At 40.0% G+C, this 17,785-nt stretch overlaps 1 protein-coding gene across 4 annotated transcripts in view; it reads left to right on the top strand.

The window, feature by feature from the left end:
- Nucleotides 1-17,785, top strand: part of LOC123760074 (serine/threonine-protein kinase VRK1) — a 112,049-nt gene that overhangs the window by 39,845 nt on the left and 54,419 nt on the right. For 2 of the 4 annotated variants that reach the window (XM_045745529.2, XM_045745527.2), the window contains exon 2: nucleotides 4,410-4,481. The exons of the other annotated variants lie outside the window; for them this stretch is intronic. The gene's annotated coding sequence lies outside the window, so the exon portion shown is untranslated. The remainder of the gene's footprint in view (nucleotides 1-4,409; nucleotides 4,482-17,785) is intronic. 4 annotated transcript variants of the gene reach the window in all.

The raw sequence follows: 17,785 nt of genomic DNA, 5'->3' as shown, positions 1-17,785 counted from the left end.
CTTTGGATCATTAGTATTCGATTTATTCAATTTATATGGTATACTACTTTCCTGGGCTTTGCTTAGAATATTTTTAAATAGGTTATATTTTGAATCCACATCGAAAACCCTTTTACGTCACCTATCGCTGGGTTCACGTCTAGCTCCAAGACCGGCCCACACCCCATACCCAAGACTTTCCAATCTATTTGACCCAAAAAATTTCTTACAAAAAATTTCTTACAAAAAATTTCTTAGGCTATTGAAATCAGCTTTTCGAAAATCAGGCACTATAACAGAATTTTCTCTTACAGATCTATTCTATTCTATGCTAAATCTGATTTCTTTATGATCACTGTTGCCTAGCTCACTCCCTATTTCGATGTTCTTAATTTGTGTTATATACATGTACACATACTCATACATATATGTACATATACGTATACATATATACATACATATTTAATCACCCACAAAAATACACACATCAATAATCTTTTGTCACAAGTGATTCAGCAAGAGGCTCACAAGTCACTATACAAGGCACTTTACATCTATGGTGAGTCACACAGTTACTAGTCTTGCTGCACACCCACCCAACTGGGTGGCAGCTTTACAGTCATGTGCATGCATTACCTACAGTAAGCAAATTTTGAATACTTCGCTAAGATTTCCGGCAGCACGTAATTATGAATGAAGTACTTACACATTTCTTGGACACTACTGATGATGATATCTCTAAATTCCGCGATTTTTTTTCACATTCCATTATATAATGACGCAAAGTATGGGAATAGTTCTGCTGACAGTTTACACTTAGTCAAATATACATCATCAGATGTTACAAACTCCCAGAGGTACTTGTAGCCGAGCCTAAGCCTAGCAGTGGTAACATCTAGAAGTCTGCTAACCTTATTGGATGACCCATAGAAAGCTGTATTTACATATTCGTTCATTGAAACGTGTATACAGTCTAATGTAGTTGATTGTAACCATGTGCTCTGCCTACATTTTAGACCTATTGTCTTGTGTTGATTGTTGCCGCCGAAGGCGGCTAGTTTATTGTGCACCCCATACTCATCCTGTGAGCGGTAGCGCAAAAAGCATTACAGAGGGCACAAAAGGCATTTGTCAGACCTCATCTTAGATTATTACATAAACAATTTCATCTATCCTTCACACCTTATAGTTACATGTCAGCTAGTTACAGAGAATGTTCCATTTAAAGAGCTATATGCTTACACTAAGTCATTATACATTAATGGTAGGTCTTATCGCTAATACATAATAGTTTGACCAATGGAGATATTACATAGTCATAGGAGAGCTTCTGTTTATTATTAGTCTTCACAACACACTACTTGCTTTCCAATCTCATATATCGTTTATCTACAGGAAGCGAAATATGGATACAGTGCAAGGATTTCAGGTCTTTTTCCCTTGGTAATAAGATAGGTTGCCATATCATACAGAGTGAGCTTAGATTTATCTCTAAATGGCTCAATTTTACCACAGTCCAAGATATAGTGTTCGAGTGTGTGTTCCTGTCTTCGTCCACACACTTTACACTTTACTTCATCTAGATCCCTATACAAACTGAACTGCCGGAGATACTTGTAGCCAAGTCTTATACGAACTGTGACATCTGTTAGTCTACTGACTTTGTTACTTGCCCCATACACATGTTTTACTTCACACATTAAATTGTGATAAACAATGGACCTGCTAGTTCCAGTTTGCACTGTTCTACTTTCTTCAAATCCATCCAGGAGTTCTCGTCTAATGACACTTTTAAGGGACCTATTTGATAACTTCTTGTGTGTGACCCTCTGTCCTGTGTGATAGTGAATACCAGCATTATCATCACTAATAAGATCTAATTGAATTCCTCAATTTAGGAAAAATTGTAATTAATTTGTCAATAAAGATGTTACTAATAATGAACAGAATTCTGATTTCATTTTTTGTTGTCAAACAGAATGCAAATCATAAATCAATCAAATAAAATGAAGCCCAAGCACAGTGAAATCCTTTGTACTCCAGGGCCTAGTCTTTTTCTCATTTTAATATCGGGTGGACTTCTTCAAGAAGCGGTTAGATAAGTTCTTGCAAGAAGTGGTTGACAACCGGGTTGTAGTGGATATTGGGCCAGCTGGCCGCTCCAAGCAACAGATTGTCGGACTAAGGTATCACAAGTCGAGGCTGGCCTCGGGCCGGTCTTGGGAGTAGAACTCTTGAAACTCTCTCCAGGTATACTCCAAGTTATATATAAACCTCACACCAGTGGAAGATGGAAGGATTATTTCAGACATGATTGCCATGTACAAAATTCTAGGAAATTGATAGGCCTAACAATGACATTTTGGACTCAAAATACCCAAATGAAAGAAGAAACTTTTGCAATGTTATTAGTGCATTCTGTTTGTCCACAATTAAGTGGAGACACTTCATACAGTTTCAACTACAGATATGACAGGCTAATAAACTTGGAACCTGCTCACCAGTTGAAGGTTGTGGGACTTGACCAAAGAGGGAAAGCTCAATTACAGTTAGGAGAGTGCATGTACGGTCGGGCCCAAGAGGTGCTGGGAACTGTATGTACTATTAGGGTTGTACAGACGGTTGTACAGCGTCAACCTGTCCTTACAAATTACGTCTGAATTTGGCCGTTTTCCCGTATGGCTGAAAATGGACGTAATTTAAAATAAATTTTGGATTTTTTTTTTCAAAACAGCAAGTTAAGGGTCCTGTGGACACTTAGGAGGGGCAAGAAATTCTTCTAATGTTTCAAAACGTCATGAAAACCATTAATTGAAGTTTCCTCTCCTAACCTAATTGAATAAGCCAGAGGGCTCTAACAGAAAACGGGACAGTACATAATTTCGTGAGCCGAGATAATTTCAAATTACGTCCATTTTTTGGCCATAGCTCGCATACGAGCGAAAAGCGACGTTATTTTAAGAGGACGGGTTGCTTACCCACAAAAGTTGACAACAATAGCTTCTTTGATGCGTGAGGAGTTTCAACATAATATAAATATGAGAGTAACATGGGTGTGTTTAGTTATCCAAGTAGTGAGCAAGTGTAATTAGGAGGGCATGGAAGCTATATCCAGCGATAGATTTGAAAGAATGTTTGTACAACAAACAATAAGTCAAATGATAGCCAAGATCCGGTGTTATATTAGTGCATCAGCCTCTGCTAACATAAAGGTTAGCAAAGCGTGCACATAGTATATAAATAAGCTAAACAAATTAAAGATTCATTGAACTAAATTGGCGGAGAGTAGCAGCACGGAGCTTGACTGACAGCTGCATACTGGCTCAGGCCAGTCGTCTCCACCCGAAAAAGATTGCGTCTTGCGGAGCCGCTGAATTGTGACGTTGCCAGATGTAGGAAGGTTGGTGCAGTTGGTGGTGGTGCATGGCAGCCTGCATGTTACTGGTGTGGCTGACCTGCATGACCGGCCACCAGGCCGCTCTCTGCGCCTCCACTCTTAACCCCACAAATTAAAACTTAAACTCCAAATGTTCTCTCAGTCCACTATTAAATGCAAAGTTTCATGATTACATTTGTGAAAATTCACATATATTGCGAGGTTTAAATCCATCCTCCTAAATTAATAGTACATATAACTATTTGGCCCAACGTACAAAAACGGCATGAGAAAAAAAATGAGCCAAGCTTTAAACATTCCTAGGCCTAGTATAGTACAAATATGTACCACATTAAGCCTAGGCGTGTAAGCACTATCATTATTCGAGGATGGACTAAGTGTGTTGGTGCCCTCAGAGTCGTGCTGAACCTCCAGGTTATTTGTGTAAGGTAAATACTCTCAATTGGCCTTACCCAGCTACATAACCTGACAGACCAATGGTTCACCGCTGTGTACAACGGTGCACATCTTGCTGTGGGACGACCTTTTCTTGCCACTAATCCTCTATCTCACCCTGTAATGATGTAATCCAAGCTCAGGTGCTGGAAGGTGGTTTCTAAATTTATTAATTCATTTTTATGTTTTTAATAACCATATTCAAGTGAATGGATTTGTTTTAACTTTACATAGTATTTAACTATATCTTTTTATGATTATTATGAAATGGAGAATAAAGGCTCCACAATAATAGAAAAAACTTTGTACTCGTTTCCAACACTATAGTAAATTAGGAAATACTCTGACATATTTCCTAATTTACTATATTGTTGGAAACGAGTACAAAGTATTTTTTTATTGTGGAGCCTTTTTTCTCCATTTCATAAAAAGATATAGATAGAAACTATATAAATTTAAAATATAGTTAGAAACTATATAAAGTTAAAATAAAAACTTAAATTTATATATATAGTTAGAGTATGAGTGGGGCAAGACTGCAATGGGTAGCGTTAAGGCACTAGTCAGATGTGTACCAAACATGCTCTCTACTTTTCAGCACTTGAAGCAACAACACCTGCAAGTCATCAGGCCAACGTTTACGCTGCTTCGTAACACCGTCGCGAGACAGGTTAGTTATACCGTACTGTTAAACTGTGTCGTTGAGACAGCAGTCCTGCTCAATACGAGAGGAACGGCAGGTCCCGACAAATGGTTCTGTTCTTAAAAACATAAGAATATGCAGACGAGGAGTCACAATAACGTGGCTGAAATATGTTGACCAAATCACACACTAAAAAGTGAAGGGATGACGACGTTTCGGTCCCTCCTGGATTATTCTCAAGTCGATTCTCACAATCGACTTGAGAATAATCCAGGACGGACCGAAACGTCGTCGTCCCTTCACTTTCTAGTGTGTGATTTGGTCAACAATGAAGGTAACTGCAGAAGGCCTTTTGGTCCATACGAAGCAGCTCCTATTTATATTCACCCAATCTCATTAATATACGTGTCTAACCTACACTTGAAACCATCAAGGGATCCTACTTCTATTATGTTATGCGGGAATTGGTTCCACAAGTCAACAATCCTGTTACCGAACCAGTATTTATCCAGGTCTTTCCTAAATGTAAACTTATCCAATTTATACTCATTGTTTCGTGTTTTATTTTATGTTGATACTTTTAATACTTTGTTAATATACCCTCTATGTCCATTCATCTACCTGTACACCTCTATCATGACACCATAATTCTTCGATTGTTGCGCTACTTCAGGGAAGGGGGAGGGAGGAGGGGGATTTCTTATTTGTGCATTTCTCCTCATTAGATTAACTGTTAAATTTTTGCTGCATTTTCAAATGTTGCTTTTATTATCGTATTTATTCAAAAGTAGTCATTCCCATCACAAAATTCATGGTGATAAAACACGAACTTTTAACATTATTAATTAATATTGAGACGAAATGCAGTTTCGGGCGACTGTGTCGGGTTAAGGGATCGTTAGACTGTTTTGGTAACGGGAGTAACGTGACCGCCTGTAGCGCCTACCGGTAACACTGCGTTAATAACTTCTCATACCTACACTAAAAAAAATATATATATATATTTATAATACATATTTGTTACATAAATAGTGAATCTACTGACCAGCCGAGACCTTGACCAGACCATCAGCTAGGAGGCCTGGTCAGAGACCGGACCGCGTGGATGTTGAGCCCCAAAATCAAGGCAAGGTAACTGCAAGGTAAGGTACGGGGGAGGGGTTGAGGCGGTCGGGCAGGAGAACTGAGAGGGGCAGTACAACAAGGTAGAAAAGGAGCGGCCTTAAAATAAACGCCTCTCTGCTATATTTGTCTCGGACAGCGTACAACTCCTGGGTAAGGGGGAAGTTATTACTTTGTCACAGTCGCTTGCAGGGCCTCTCTTTCTAGACATTTATTATTTTTATAATAATGGACTTGTGTATACCAAGGACGTTAGTCAAAATAGGCGATGGAAGTATGAGCGAGGATGAACTTCAGATTGTAGAGGAGGGTGGTCACGTGCATTGATTACGTTGGGGGTCAGCTGTGACACTGGTTCATCCTCCTACTGCTGCTCCACTCCTCACTGGCGTCTTTCATGTCCTCGACACCAACCTACTCACTCAACCATTCGTCCCGTTACTGAAATTAACTGTCAAATTGATATAAAAATGCTTAGGCTAGCTCATAACAGCTGAGTGGACAGCTCTTCGGATTCGTAGTCCCGAGGTTCCGGATTCGATCCCCGGTGGAGGCGGAAACAAATGGGCAAAGTTTCTTTCACCCTGATGCCTTGTTACCTAGCAGTAAATAGGTACTTGGGAGTCGGACAGCTGCTACGGGCTGCTTCCTGGGGATGTGTAACAAAAAGGAGGCCTGATCGAGGACCGGGCCGCGGGGACGCTAGGCTCCTAAATCATCTGAAAACTCAAGAAATCCTAACTCATGCACTCCAGAAGCCCTCCAGAATTTCCTTATTGAAGGTTAACATTGTTTCAAATGGATAACTAAAACTGGAACTGAACTCCAGAATGAATCAGATTTATAATTTGTACCAAGAGAGAACAACGGAACTTTTCTGCACCGTGGGAGATTACACCCTTTCCAGTTCTAATCCCTCCCTTTCCACCCAAGAAGCAAATCGAGTATAACCTTGGATTGTCAATGAGCAATCTGAGAGCAGCAGTACACCAAGAACTTCAACAAAATCTTGTAGATCTGAGGCAAAGTGAAATCGACACCAGTAATTCCATCTGTCATCATACTATCATGCAAGAGGAGCCACACATCTATGATTCATCCAATAAAATCAGCAAACTTCTAGATGTTACTACTGCTCGGCGTAGACTCGCTTACAAGTATCTCTGGGAATTCTCATTATCTGCTGATGTAGACCTGACCAAATGTAAACTGTCAACAAAATTATTTTGCACACCCTCCGTCACTATGTGATAGAGTGCGAAAAGATACGTGATTTCAGAGAATTCTATAACAAATGTTCAAGAGATGTGTAAATATTTAATTCAAAATGGTTGTCTCTGACCCCATTATCTGTCCCTGTGACCCTTTCCACTACCGCCCACAAGATGGGGTATGAGGTGCATAATAAATAAAGTTAAACTAAAAAAAACCTGTACCTAGCCCGCGTGTCATGTTCGTACCGTGGTCCACCGCGAGGACCCAGTCCTTGCGGCCCAGTTTCTTAACATGCCTATTTGGTGGTTCATAATAAAGAAAGAAATTGAAATTGGTGGTCTGGTTAACCAGGTTGTTAAACGCCGCTGAACGCAGTTTAACGTTTGAATTACAACCCGGTTGATTAAGTGTCCCTTTGAAGTGTGTTTATCAAGTTTCCTTTGAACACCGCGAGGGGGTCGGCTAGTTATGTTCCTTATGTTTGGAGGGAGTGTTAAAAAGTCTTGAGCCCTTGATGAGTTCACTATTAAATGTGCTCATTGCACCTCTATTTTTCAACGGGGCTGTTTTGCACTTTTGCCATGCCTCCTGTAATCATTACGCCACCTTGTTCGTATCCCGAATATGACGGCCTGGATGATTAGGCCGTCATATTCGCTCATAGATGATTCGATGGTCATAGATGATTCTATGACCATGTTATATCTCTATAGCTAAAACAGTTATGTATTAGCTAAAAGACCAAGTTATGTATAATGCTTAACTGTAAATACATAGTTATTGAAATGGAACAATCTCTGTAACTGGATGACATTATAATTATAAGGTGTGCAGGATAGATGTAATTGCTCAAGATCTTCTGTGCCCTCTGTAATACTTTTGGCGCTACCGTTCACAGGGTGGAACAATGCACAATATGGGGTGCACAATAACAATTACAAAATCTTGATCGACTACTGGCTTTCTAATTTCTTAGTTACCTAGCTTCCACCCCATTACACACATTCATGTCTTGCCTATGAACTCTTAAATGGTAACCCAATGGTAACTTAAAATGGAGCCACTAACAATTCTTTAAACTGTCTAGAGTAGTTATGTGTTTGTTTACCGTGGATGTGTATAATGTAGAAAGAATGTCGTGGGAACACACAGTAAGGTTGTGTAGCCAGTTGGAAGTGTGTTGACTATTGTTAGTGGTATTGTGGGCAGAAGCGGTTCGCCTTGTTGGCCAAGCCACCACAGAATGCTCCACCTGAAGCATTGCCACCACTCTGCTGCCTGTGGTGGCAGCTCTTTGTTTGATCCCTTTTTATTATAATACAAAGCGGTGTAGTGTGATGGAGGTTGTGTTGTGTTGTGTGGTATGCCAGGCTCTTTTGCTTGTTGTATGGTGATTAGATCCTGTGCTCTTAACTGCGTGTTTCTTGGGTACAGCAAATAAAGCAAGGATTTATCAAATAGCAATGATGTACCGCATTATAATGAATTTAGTATAATAATAATAATGGATTGTTCAGGTAATAGTATATACATAAAAAATGAGTTACAAACAGAATGTTGTATTTGTAGACAAATCTAGTATATACCATGGTTAAAGCCACTAATGTGCACAGCGTTTCGGGCAAGCATATACAAACACAAACATGTATATTATATATACAATATAATCTATATACGGCCCAGGTGAAGTATACCGTATGATTCTTGCCTCGTGTGACCTTTAGCAAAGATGTGTTGTGTGGCGGTGTGGCGGGTAGTGAGCCCGCTATTGATCCTCAACCTGGGCCTGGTCCCGTCCTCACCAAGACTTGCTCCACCCTCTCCACCACATTCCCTCGCCCTTCCTCAACACCTCTTCCTATTGCGCCCATTGTGCCTACTCCTGACCCAGCACGGGTGAATGCATTCCCTTAATGTAGAATAATTTTTATCTTCCCTTTCTTTTAAAACGTTATTCAAAGACGTTGCATACGATTATGCGTATGCGTGTTGACCAGACCACACACTAGAAAGTGAAGGGACGACGACGTTTCGGTCCGTCCTGGACCATTCTCAAGTCGATTGTCTTGAGAATGGTCCAGGACGGACCGAAACGTCGTCGTCCCTTCACTTTCTAGTGTGTGGTCTGGTCAACATACTTCAGCCACGTTATTGTGACTCATCGCCTGCATGCGTATGCGTAATTGATTATACAAAGTAAATAGTTTTATTTTGTTCTGGAGGGAGAGATGTAATGGAGGAAGGTAGTAACGGACACACTTATTGGATTGGAGGTTGTCAGTGTTTTAGTATTACTATCAGTGAGTTTGGTATGAGGTGGGGATGGGGAAGCGTTCAGGATGTCTAAGGAGTTGTCAAGACCTGGGAGTGAGGGATGGTAAGACATGTTAGCACTGGCACCTTTACCACCCTATTGTTAGGGCTGCGTACTTGGTTTGACGCCAAACTCGCAATATTTACATCATGTGTGTTTGGTTGTAACTTGTCAGTAACACACGCGCTTGTTAAGAGAAGCTTCTCGTGTTCTGCTCTAGATAAAGAAAATAAACAAAAGTATAATAAATGTAGTGAAGTGAAGCAATAAAGGAAAGAGTAGCTAGAGATGAAATGCTGAGAGACGACGACTTTCCCGGAGTGGTCACCATTATTCACTAGGGTATAACGTCTACACTGGCATGACAAATGTGACGTCATAAACCATGTATAAAACATAGTTATATTCGTTAGGTTAGGCTCGGTTAGTTTAAAGAGTACAGTTGACGTAAAAAAATACATACTTTTTTCAGGTTTGATTATCTTTACTCCACCACGTTTATACCTCTCTCACCTTGGTTGGCTGCTTGGGAGGTTTTGTTCATAGGTTTTGTTGCGTATGGCAACATTTCGAGGCTCTGGTACTCATTCTTACTTGCTCTCTGAAGATACACATGCTCGCGCGTGCAGAAAATGTACAGACAAAAATTAATGCTGCGTGTTTGTGCCCTTTTTATGTCGGTTAGAAAACTGTAAACATACATCCTATAACTATCTTTCCTAGAGAGGGAGGTCTCTGGGAGCAACCTGTCCTCCCACATGGAACGTCGCTTCTCGCTCGTATGCGTTAACAAGGCCAAAAATTGTCGTACTAGAAAATGGAAGCGGCTCACGAAAGTAACGTGCTGTCTAATTTTGGATCCTCTGATAGGTTAGGAGACACATTAATTTGACAGTTTTCTTGATGTTTTGAACTTTAGGAGGACGGGTTGCTGGGAGATCAGTTACCCGGAGCATGAGCGAGTTGATGGTGGCACTGTGTTGATGGGAATGATGAGGTAAATAGAATCCTGAGGTAGATGGTGAGGAAAGGTAGGTGGGACAGTTTTAAGAGGGCGGGTGGAGGTGTGTTGACGTGAGGTGCAACACGTGGGGGGGGGGGGTTGTGCCGGGACGCCACCTCCCTGACACGCAGCACTTGGCTCCACCTCCACAGCTCCGCGCAACCTTCTCCAAACCCACTACCACAATACTTTACTCTAACCTCTCATTGGTTTCTTAGCTTCATGTCAAAGGTGCTCTTTATACTTGAAAGTTACACTGGAATAGGCCTACTGGGTCATGAGAAAGATGTTATAGACGACTAATTACTGTAACTGTCTGTAATGTTTTTATACTTCCCAAGGCATTTGTTTTATAATGTTTGACATTTGCTCGTATACCGCTCTTGCCAACCAGTGCTGACGGGTACTTAATAAAGTTTGTACAGTATGACCCCCTTGTCCTTGATTGTAGAATTTAAAGACCCCTATTTATTTTCATTTTATGTATTCTCTCTATCCATTTGTACATTTTAACCACCCTCGCTATTCAGTTTCTTTATTATGCACCCCATACCCATCCCGTGGGCGGTGGTGTAAAGGATTACAGAGGCACATAATCGGTTCAGGAACTGAACCCTCTAGTTCGTTTAGCTAAGCAAATAAAATTTTTTGACGCTAGTTACAAAATTATTAATGTTATATATACATGTACACATTCTCATTCATACATGTACATGTATATATGCGTATACATATATACATACATATTTTAATCACCCATACAAGTACACACATCAATAATCTTTTGTCACAAGTGATTCAACAAGAGGTTCACAACAGTCACTATACAAGGCACTTTACATCTGTGGTGAGTCACACAGTTACTAGTCTTGCTGCACACCCACACAACTGGGCGGCAGCTTTACAGTCATGTGCAGGCTGCACCTACAGTAAGCACATTTTGGATACTTCGCTAAGATTTCGGGCAGCACATCATTATGAATGAAGTACTTATACATTTCTTGAACACTATTGATAGTGTTATCTCTAAATTTCGCGATTTTTTCACATTCCATTATATAATGACGCAAAGTATGGGAATAGTTCTGCTGACAGAGTTTACATTTAGTCAAATCTACATCAGCAGATGTTACAAGCTCCCAGAGGTACTTGTTGCCGAGCCTAAGCCTAGCAGTGGTAACATCTAGAAGTCTGCTAACCTTATTGGATGACCCATAGACGTGCGGTACTTCCTGCATAATAGAATGATGATAGATGGAGGAACTGGTGTGAATTTCACTTTGCCTCAAGTCTCCGAAATTTAGTTGATGTTCCCGGAATATTACTGCTCTCAGGCTGCTCAAAGGCAGTCCAAGTTGGTAATCAATTCCCTCTTTACGTCAGTATCTCTCTCCCTCCCTTCGGTCTCATTCTTCTATTATTCCTCTCCCATTCTCTCATTCATACTCCCACCCTCCAGTCAATTCAGTCAGTATCAGACTTCCCTTTTTTTATTAATATATTAGGTACATCTGCATTTGTGCAGCTACCCTAGACTATATATGGGGGGCAGGGAGTACAGTGTGTCAAAAAGCTAGCTACGTGATGCTAAAAATTCCCCATCACACAGGATTTTTAGTCATAGAGGCATGTGATAAGTCCCTATTAAACTTATCATAAAGTCTATAGACTCTGGGCAAAAAATTTCATATTGAGAGACTTTGTGAAAGAGCAGCCTGTCCTCCTAAGGTTTCCAAAATCAAGAAACGATAAATTTAAAGTGTCCTCTCCTAGCCCACCAGAGAACCCAAAACAAAACGGGACAGTAAGTAACTTTCGCGAGCCGCTTCCATTTTCTATTACAACCTTTTTTGGCCTTTGGTACCGCATACGAGCGAAAAGCGTTACTTGTAAGAGAACAGGTGGGAAAGGCCATTGGAACTGTGCCCTCCCTTTATGGTGGGGGGGGGGGGGGTACACTGGGAGGCTCCTTTCCCTCATGGGGGGGGGGGGGGTACTGTACTGCATTTTGATCCTGAGACCCTGGTGACACTCCAGATAAAATCGTCGTTATTCCTGCAAAGTTTGATATGGTAGCCCTAAGTATCTGTCCTCCAACTCTGGAACAGCTACCAATGAAAAATAAGTGCATATTGTGTGGTATGCTAGTCTCACACCTTCACTCATTATGTTCTTGATTGTTCGTCGCACCTAGATTATAAATTTGTGTTGATTTGTCTGATGTCTATTGAAGCCTAATTGTTGTTATTATAGTCAATGTATTTGTACATAGTTATAAATCTATCAGACAAGTACGGAACCAGATGGTTCAGTACTCGTCTATTTGTATTGCCATAGTTGTGCTTGTGAGGGTTGAGCTGCGACTTTTTGGTCCCACCTCTCTACCATCAATCAACTGGTGTACAGGTTCCTGAGCCTAATGAGCTCCTTCGATTATTTGTAATGTGGGTACATAAATGATATAAATATATATAATATATATATAAATATATATAATATATATATATATATATATATATATATATATATATATATATATATATATATATATATATATATATATACACACATATATATTATATATATATTATATATATATATATATATATATATATATATATATATATATATATATATATAGAGCACGTGGTTCTCATTATGTGTGTAAGATGTGTGTGATATACACACACACACATATATATATATATATATATATATATATATATATATATATATATATATATATATATATATATATATATATATTAGTATATTTTGGTAGCAGTCTTTCCTGTAGACATATATTATTAAATATGACCGAAAAAGTAAGATTAATAATTCTAACACGAATTTTCTCAATCTTTCGTACATTACGCTTCACTGTTGGAGGTAAATCAAAAATCAATTCTCCAAAATTCATTTTTATTTCTAGTCTGACGCGACACGGGCGCGTTTCGTAAAACTTATTACATTTTCAAAGACTTTAGTTCACAAATACACAACTGAATAGAACTTACGTATCTCCGATTTTATATCTACATTTGAGTGAGGTGGAAGGGGTGATGTGGCATTAACACAAGACAGAACAAAATGTGGTATTAATAGGGTATTAATTTCATCAACACAAGACAGAACAAGAGTATTAATAGGGTATTAATTTCATCAACACAAGACAGAACACGAAACAATGGATATTGAATAGAAGTGTTTGTAGAAAGCCTATTGGTCCATATTTCTTGATGCTTCTATATTGGAGCGGAGTCTTGAGGTGGGTAGAATATAGTTGTGCAATAATTGGCTGTTGATTGCTGGTGTTGACTTCTTGATGTGTAGTGCCTCGCAAACGTCAAGCCGCCTGCTATCGCTGTATCTATCGATGACACAACACAGAAATCATCGATAGATACAGCGATAGCAGGCGGCTTGACGTTTGCGAGGCACTACACATCAAGAAGTCAACACCAGCAATCAACAGCCAATTATTGCACAACTATATTCTACCCACCTCAAGACTCCGCTCCAATATAGAAGCATCAAGAAATATGGACCAATAGGCTTTCTACAAACACTTCTATTCAATATCCATTGTTTCGTGTTCTGTCTTGTGTTGATGAAATTAATACCCTATTAATACTCTTGTTCTGTCTTGTGTTGATGAAATTAATACCCTATTAATACCACATTTTGTTCTGTCTTGTGTTAATGCCACATCACCCCTTCCACCTCACTCAAATGTAGATATAAAATCGGAGATACGTAAGTTCTATTCAGTTGTGTATTTGTGAACTAAAGTCTTTGAAAATGTAATAAGTTTTACGAAACGCGCCCGTGTCGCGTCAGACTAGAAATAAAAATGAATTTTGGAGAATTGATTTTTGATTTACCTCCAACAGTGAAGCGTAATGTACGAAAGATTGAGAAAATTCGTGTTAGAATTATTAATCTTACTTTTTCGGTCATATTTAATAATATATATATATATATATATATATATATATATATATATATATATATATATATATATATATATATATATATATATAATATGGACACGTTCTGAACGTAGTGGGAAAACCTTGAGCCACCTCATCCCTTTGTGTTTGTATATCTCAATAAACTTGTTTCAGTTTCCAGGGTGGTGCGAGTGGGGTCGGTGACGGGAGAGACGGTGCTGGTGTGTTTGTAGTCCTTTCTTACATAAAGTTGCTCTTGTCTTTGTCTTGCCTTCATTTTCTTTTTGTTTCAATTTGCCAATTCGGCAGGTCACTATTTGTTAAAATGCGGTGTACCTGAATGGTACCTAAAATGTGGTGAATACAAATGTGTAGTTTATACAAAGTAAATGGGGGGTGGAGGGGGGGATTAAACTTTAGAACCTTGAAATATATGCATTTGTAAGACTTGGGTGATGCGGGAGATCGTGATCACTTGTCATATAGTTCACGATAGCTCACGTTCACGAGAACGTGAGTATAGTTCACGATAAAGATGGCGCACAGTTTACTCCCATTTCTATGCTTAAGCATTGTTGGAGAAAAATTAGCTCAGTGCTGAGTCGGCACAAAAATGAAACCGTTTTGCCTAACCGGAAATGTATGAACCCAAGCAACCCACCTAATCTATCGAGGTCGATGGACGTATCATTATTTACACCATTATTACCGTTCTGTAATTTGTACATGTGTCACATTTTTAAAGAATTTGTCGATTCTTAAAAACTGCGACGTGTTTAGCGAGAGGACGAGTTGGAACAATAACATTTGGCTGGACGATACGTACCCAACGTGTCCGTGTAACCCATCACACCGGTTTTACTTCGTCCCCCCCCCCCCTCCTACCCCCCCTTTTCCCCCCACACTCCCACTCTCAAGTTTCCCTGTGTCCAACTTTATCATCTTCATGCGTTTGTGTTTACCTTCTCCACGATCTCGTCCCCATCCCATGTTGGCATCTCAAAAGCATGATATTGACACGCTTGCGAAACTTAGCCCATAGCAGACTAGAACTAGAAATTAATATAGGATTTTATTTGCCTTAACAAAGAGAATACAAAAACGATGGTCAATAAATTGTTTTGACAGACCTGAAAAATGTAGCGTTTTTTTTTTTTTTTTTTTTTTTTTTTTTAAGGGATATTTCTGCGCGGGCCCTAAGCCTCTGGCTGGCTCACTAAGTGTTGCTTGTTTCTGTTTACTTGGGCGGAGTATGAGTATTTATGACTCGTATGGTCGCTTCAGTAAGATTTTGTCCCATGTGTTTAACAACTTCTGCTCTGTTGAATTTAAGTTGAAATCTTAATGGGTTTGTAACTGTGCACTGTGTTAGATAATGTTCCAGTGGTCTGTCGGGCATTTCTCCAGTGCTGACATTTCCTCTCATCTTCCGGAATCTGTAAGCCTATTTCCCATGCACATGGGTATCCAAGCCTGATGCGATGTAAGTGTACTTCTGTTGTTCAACTGTAGCATTAAACGCTATAAGTAATACCACGAGGGAACTTGTATATGGGACTAATCAAGCTGGCACTTGCAACATTTCGTGACGAGGATAGAGTGAGGTACACACGCACTTGACAACTTGCTAAACTCCGTCGTTCAACACACTGTCGGCTTAGTGACGGGGAGAACATGCATTATCTGGAACATTATATTCCAGAATGTCCCGTACTGAGTCACCTCATACATCATTGGTAGAGATATACTCAACTGTAAATATTATCTGAATACTAGACTTGTAACAAAGATTTACTGTGTAATACAACAATTATATAATATGGATGTAATTAATACTTGAGTTTATAAAGGTCTTCGATCACCTGTGTTGAGTGTCTTAAGAACCCACTACACAACACTAGACTTGTATCCAGTGTAAAATGTCTGTAACCCTGTCTACGTAAGACAACACAATTGTTATATGTTTGTAGCTATATGGCCACGTCTGTGGTGGAACAAAGTAAATCAAGCCTCTCGTATTCCTCCATAACTATAAGGTCAGCTTTCTCCGCTCCTCGCTGTACACTGACACCACCCACCACCACCACCACCACCACCCCCTCCTCCCCCTCCTCCCCTCCCCCGCCCTCTCCAGGCTCACTGCCTCCTGATTTGTTTTTTCCAGCCCGTCCTCTAAACAAAGACGCAAAGTCCATTCCATGCACCCGCCAAACCCCCTGTTTATGAATGAAAACGGTTTAAACACGGCTCATAACTGATTTCGTTCGAACACTTCCGGAACAAGTGCGTGAATGACGAATTTTGTTTTAATCACAACGCTGTAAATACTTCACCCACGTACCACAAATACAAATAATTGCCAACATAACATAAACATCTAACCAAACCAGTGCCTAAATATGTGCAATATGGTAATATCAAATAATAATAATAATTGATATTTGAGAAAATTCCTGTTGAATGAACAGCATGTTAAAATTGATGAATGCATCTGTGGGGTCGACTGCTGGAGGTAATGGACTTGGTCTGACGACGGGTTGGCCTTTATTAACAACACGTGGTACAGTTATGTCAAAATTACTTAGTTTTTATTTATATAATAAAAATATACACAAGCGTCTTCGCAAATTTTCGATCGTGAAACATTTCCTAAAACCACCAATTTTTGAATTGTGCAACCAAAACGAGCCTCGCAGACCTGCCAGTCACCAGAGATGACTGCTCTCTTTTTTTTTCTCCTCTCTCTCTCTCTCTCTCTCTCTCTCTCTCTCTCTCTCTCTCTCTCTCTCTCTCTCTCTCTCTCTCTCTCTCTCTCTCTCTCTCTCTCTCTCTCTCTCTCTCTCTCTCTCTCTCTCTCTCTCTCTCTCTCTCTCTCTCTCTCTCTCTCTCTCTCTCTCTCTCTCTCTCTCTCTCTCTCTCTCTCTCTCTCTCTCTCTCTCTCTCTCTCTCTCTCTCTCTCTCTCTCTCTCTCTCTCTCTCTCTCTCTCTCTCTCTCTCTCTCTCTCTCTCTCTCTCTCTCTCTCTCTCTCTCTCTCTCTCTCTCTCTCTCTCTCTCTCTCTCTCTCTCTCTCTCTCTCTCTCTCTCTCTCTCTCTCTCTCTCTCTCTCTCTCTCTCTCTCTCTCTCTCTCTCTCTCTCTCTCTCTCTCTCTCTCTCTCTCTCTCTCTCTCTCTCTCTCTCTCTCTCTCTCTCTCTCTCTCTCTCTCTCTCTCTCTCTCTCTCTCTCTCTCTCTCTCTCTCTCTCTCTCTCTCTCTCTCTCTCTCTCTCTCTCTCTCTCTCTCTCTCTCTCTCTCTCTCTCATTCTCATTCATATATATATATATATATTTATATATATATATATATATATATATATATATATATATATATTCATATAGGTCATGCTGCGAGAATACAACTCCTTGAAATAAACAAAATGTAAATGGTATACATCTTTTGTACATTCCATGTGGATATTCCTGGTATTCGCCTGTCAATCTCGCTGGTCCTATTGCGAGAAGTGCAGGACCAACCAGGTTGTGATGGATATGTGGTCCTGCGGGCCGCTCCAAACAACATTCTTGTTCAGGTAATCGGAAGACAAGTTTTGGGAGTAGGACTTCCAGGAGCCACTCTAGGTATTGTTTCCATGACGTACGTGGTTGACTGTAATATGAGGAGGGTAGAAATACTGAAGAACTAGTCACAAGTCAAGCCTGGCCTCGGCCCGGCCTTGGGGAGGACT

The sequence above is a fragment of the Procambarus clarkii genome, chromosome 16 (assembly GCF_040958095.1).
Source record: "Procambarus clarkii isolate CNS0578487 chromosome 16, FALCON_Pclarkii_2.0, whole genome shotgun sequence".
NCBI lineage: Eukaryota > Metazoa > Arthropoda > Malacostraca > Decapoda > Cambaridae > Procambarus > Procambarus clarkii.
The sequence above is the reverse complement of the archived record's forward strand: the minus strand, read 5'-3'. Positions and strand labels throughout refer to the sequence as shown.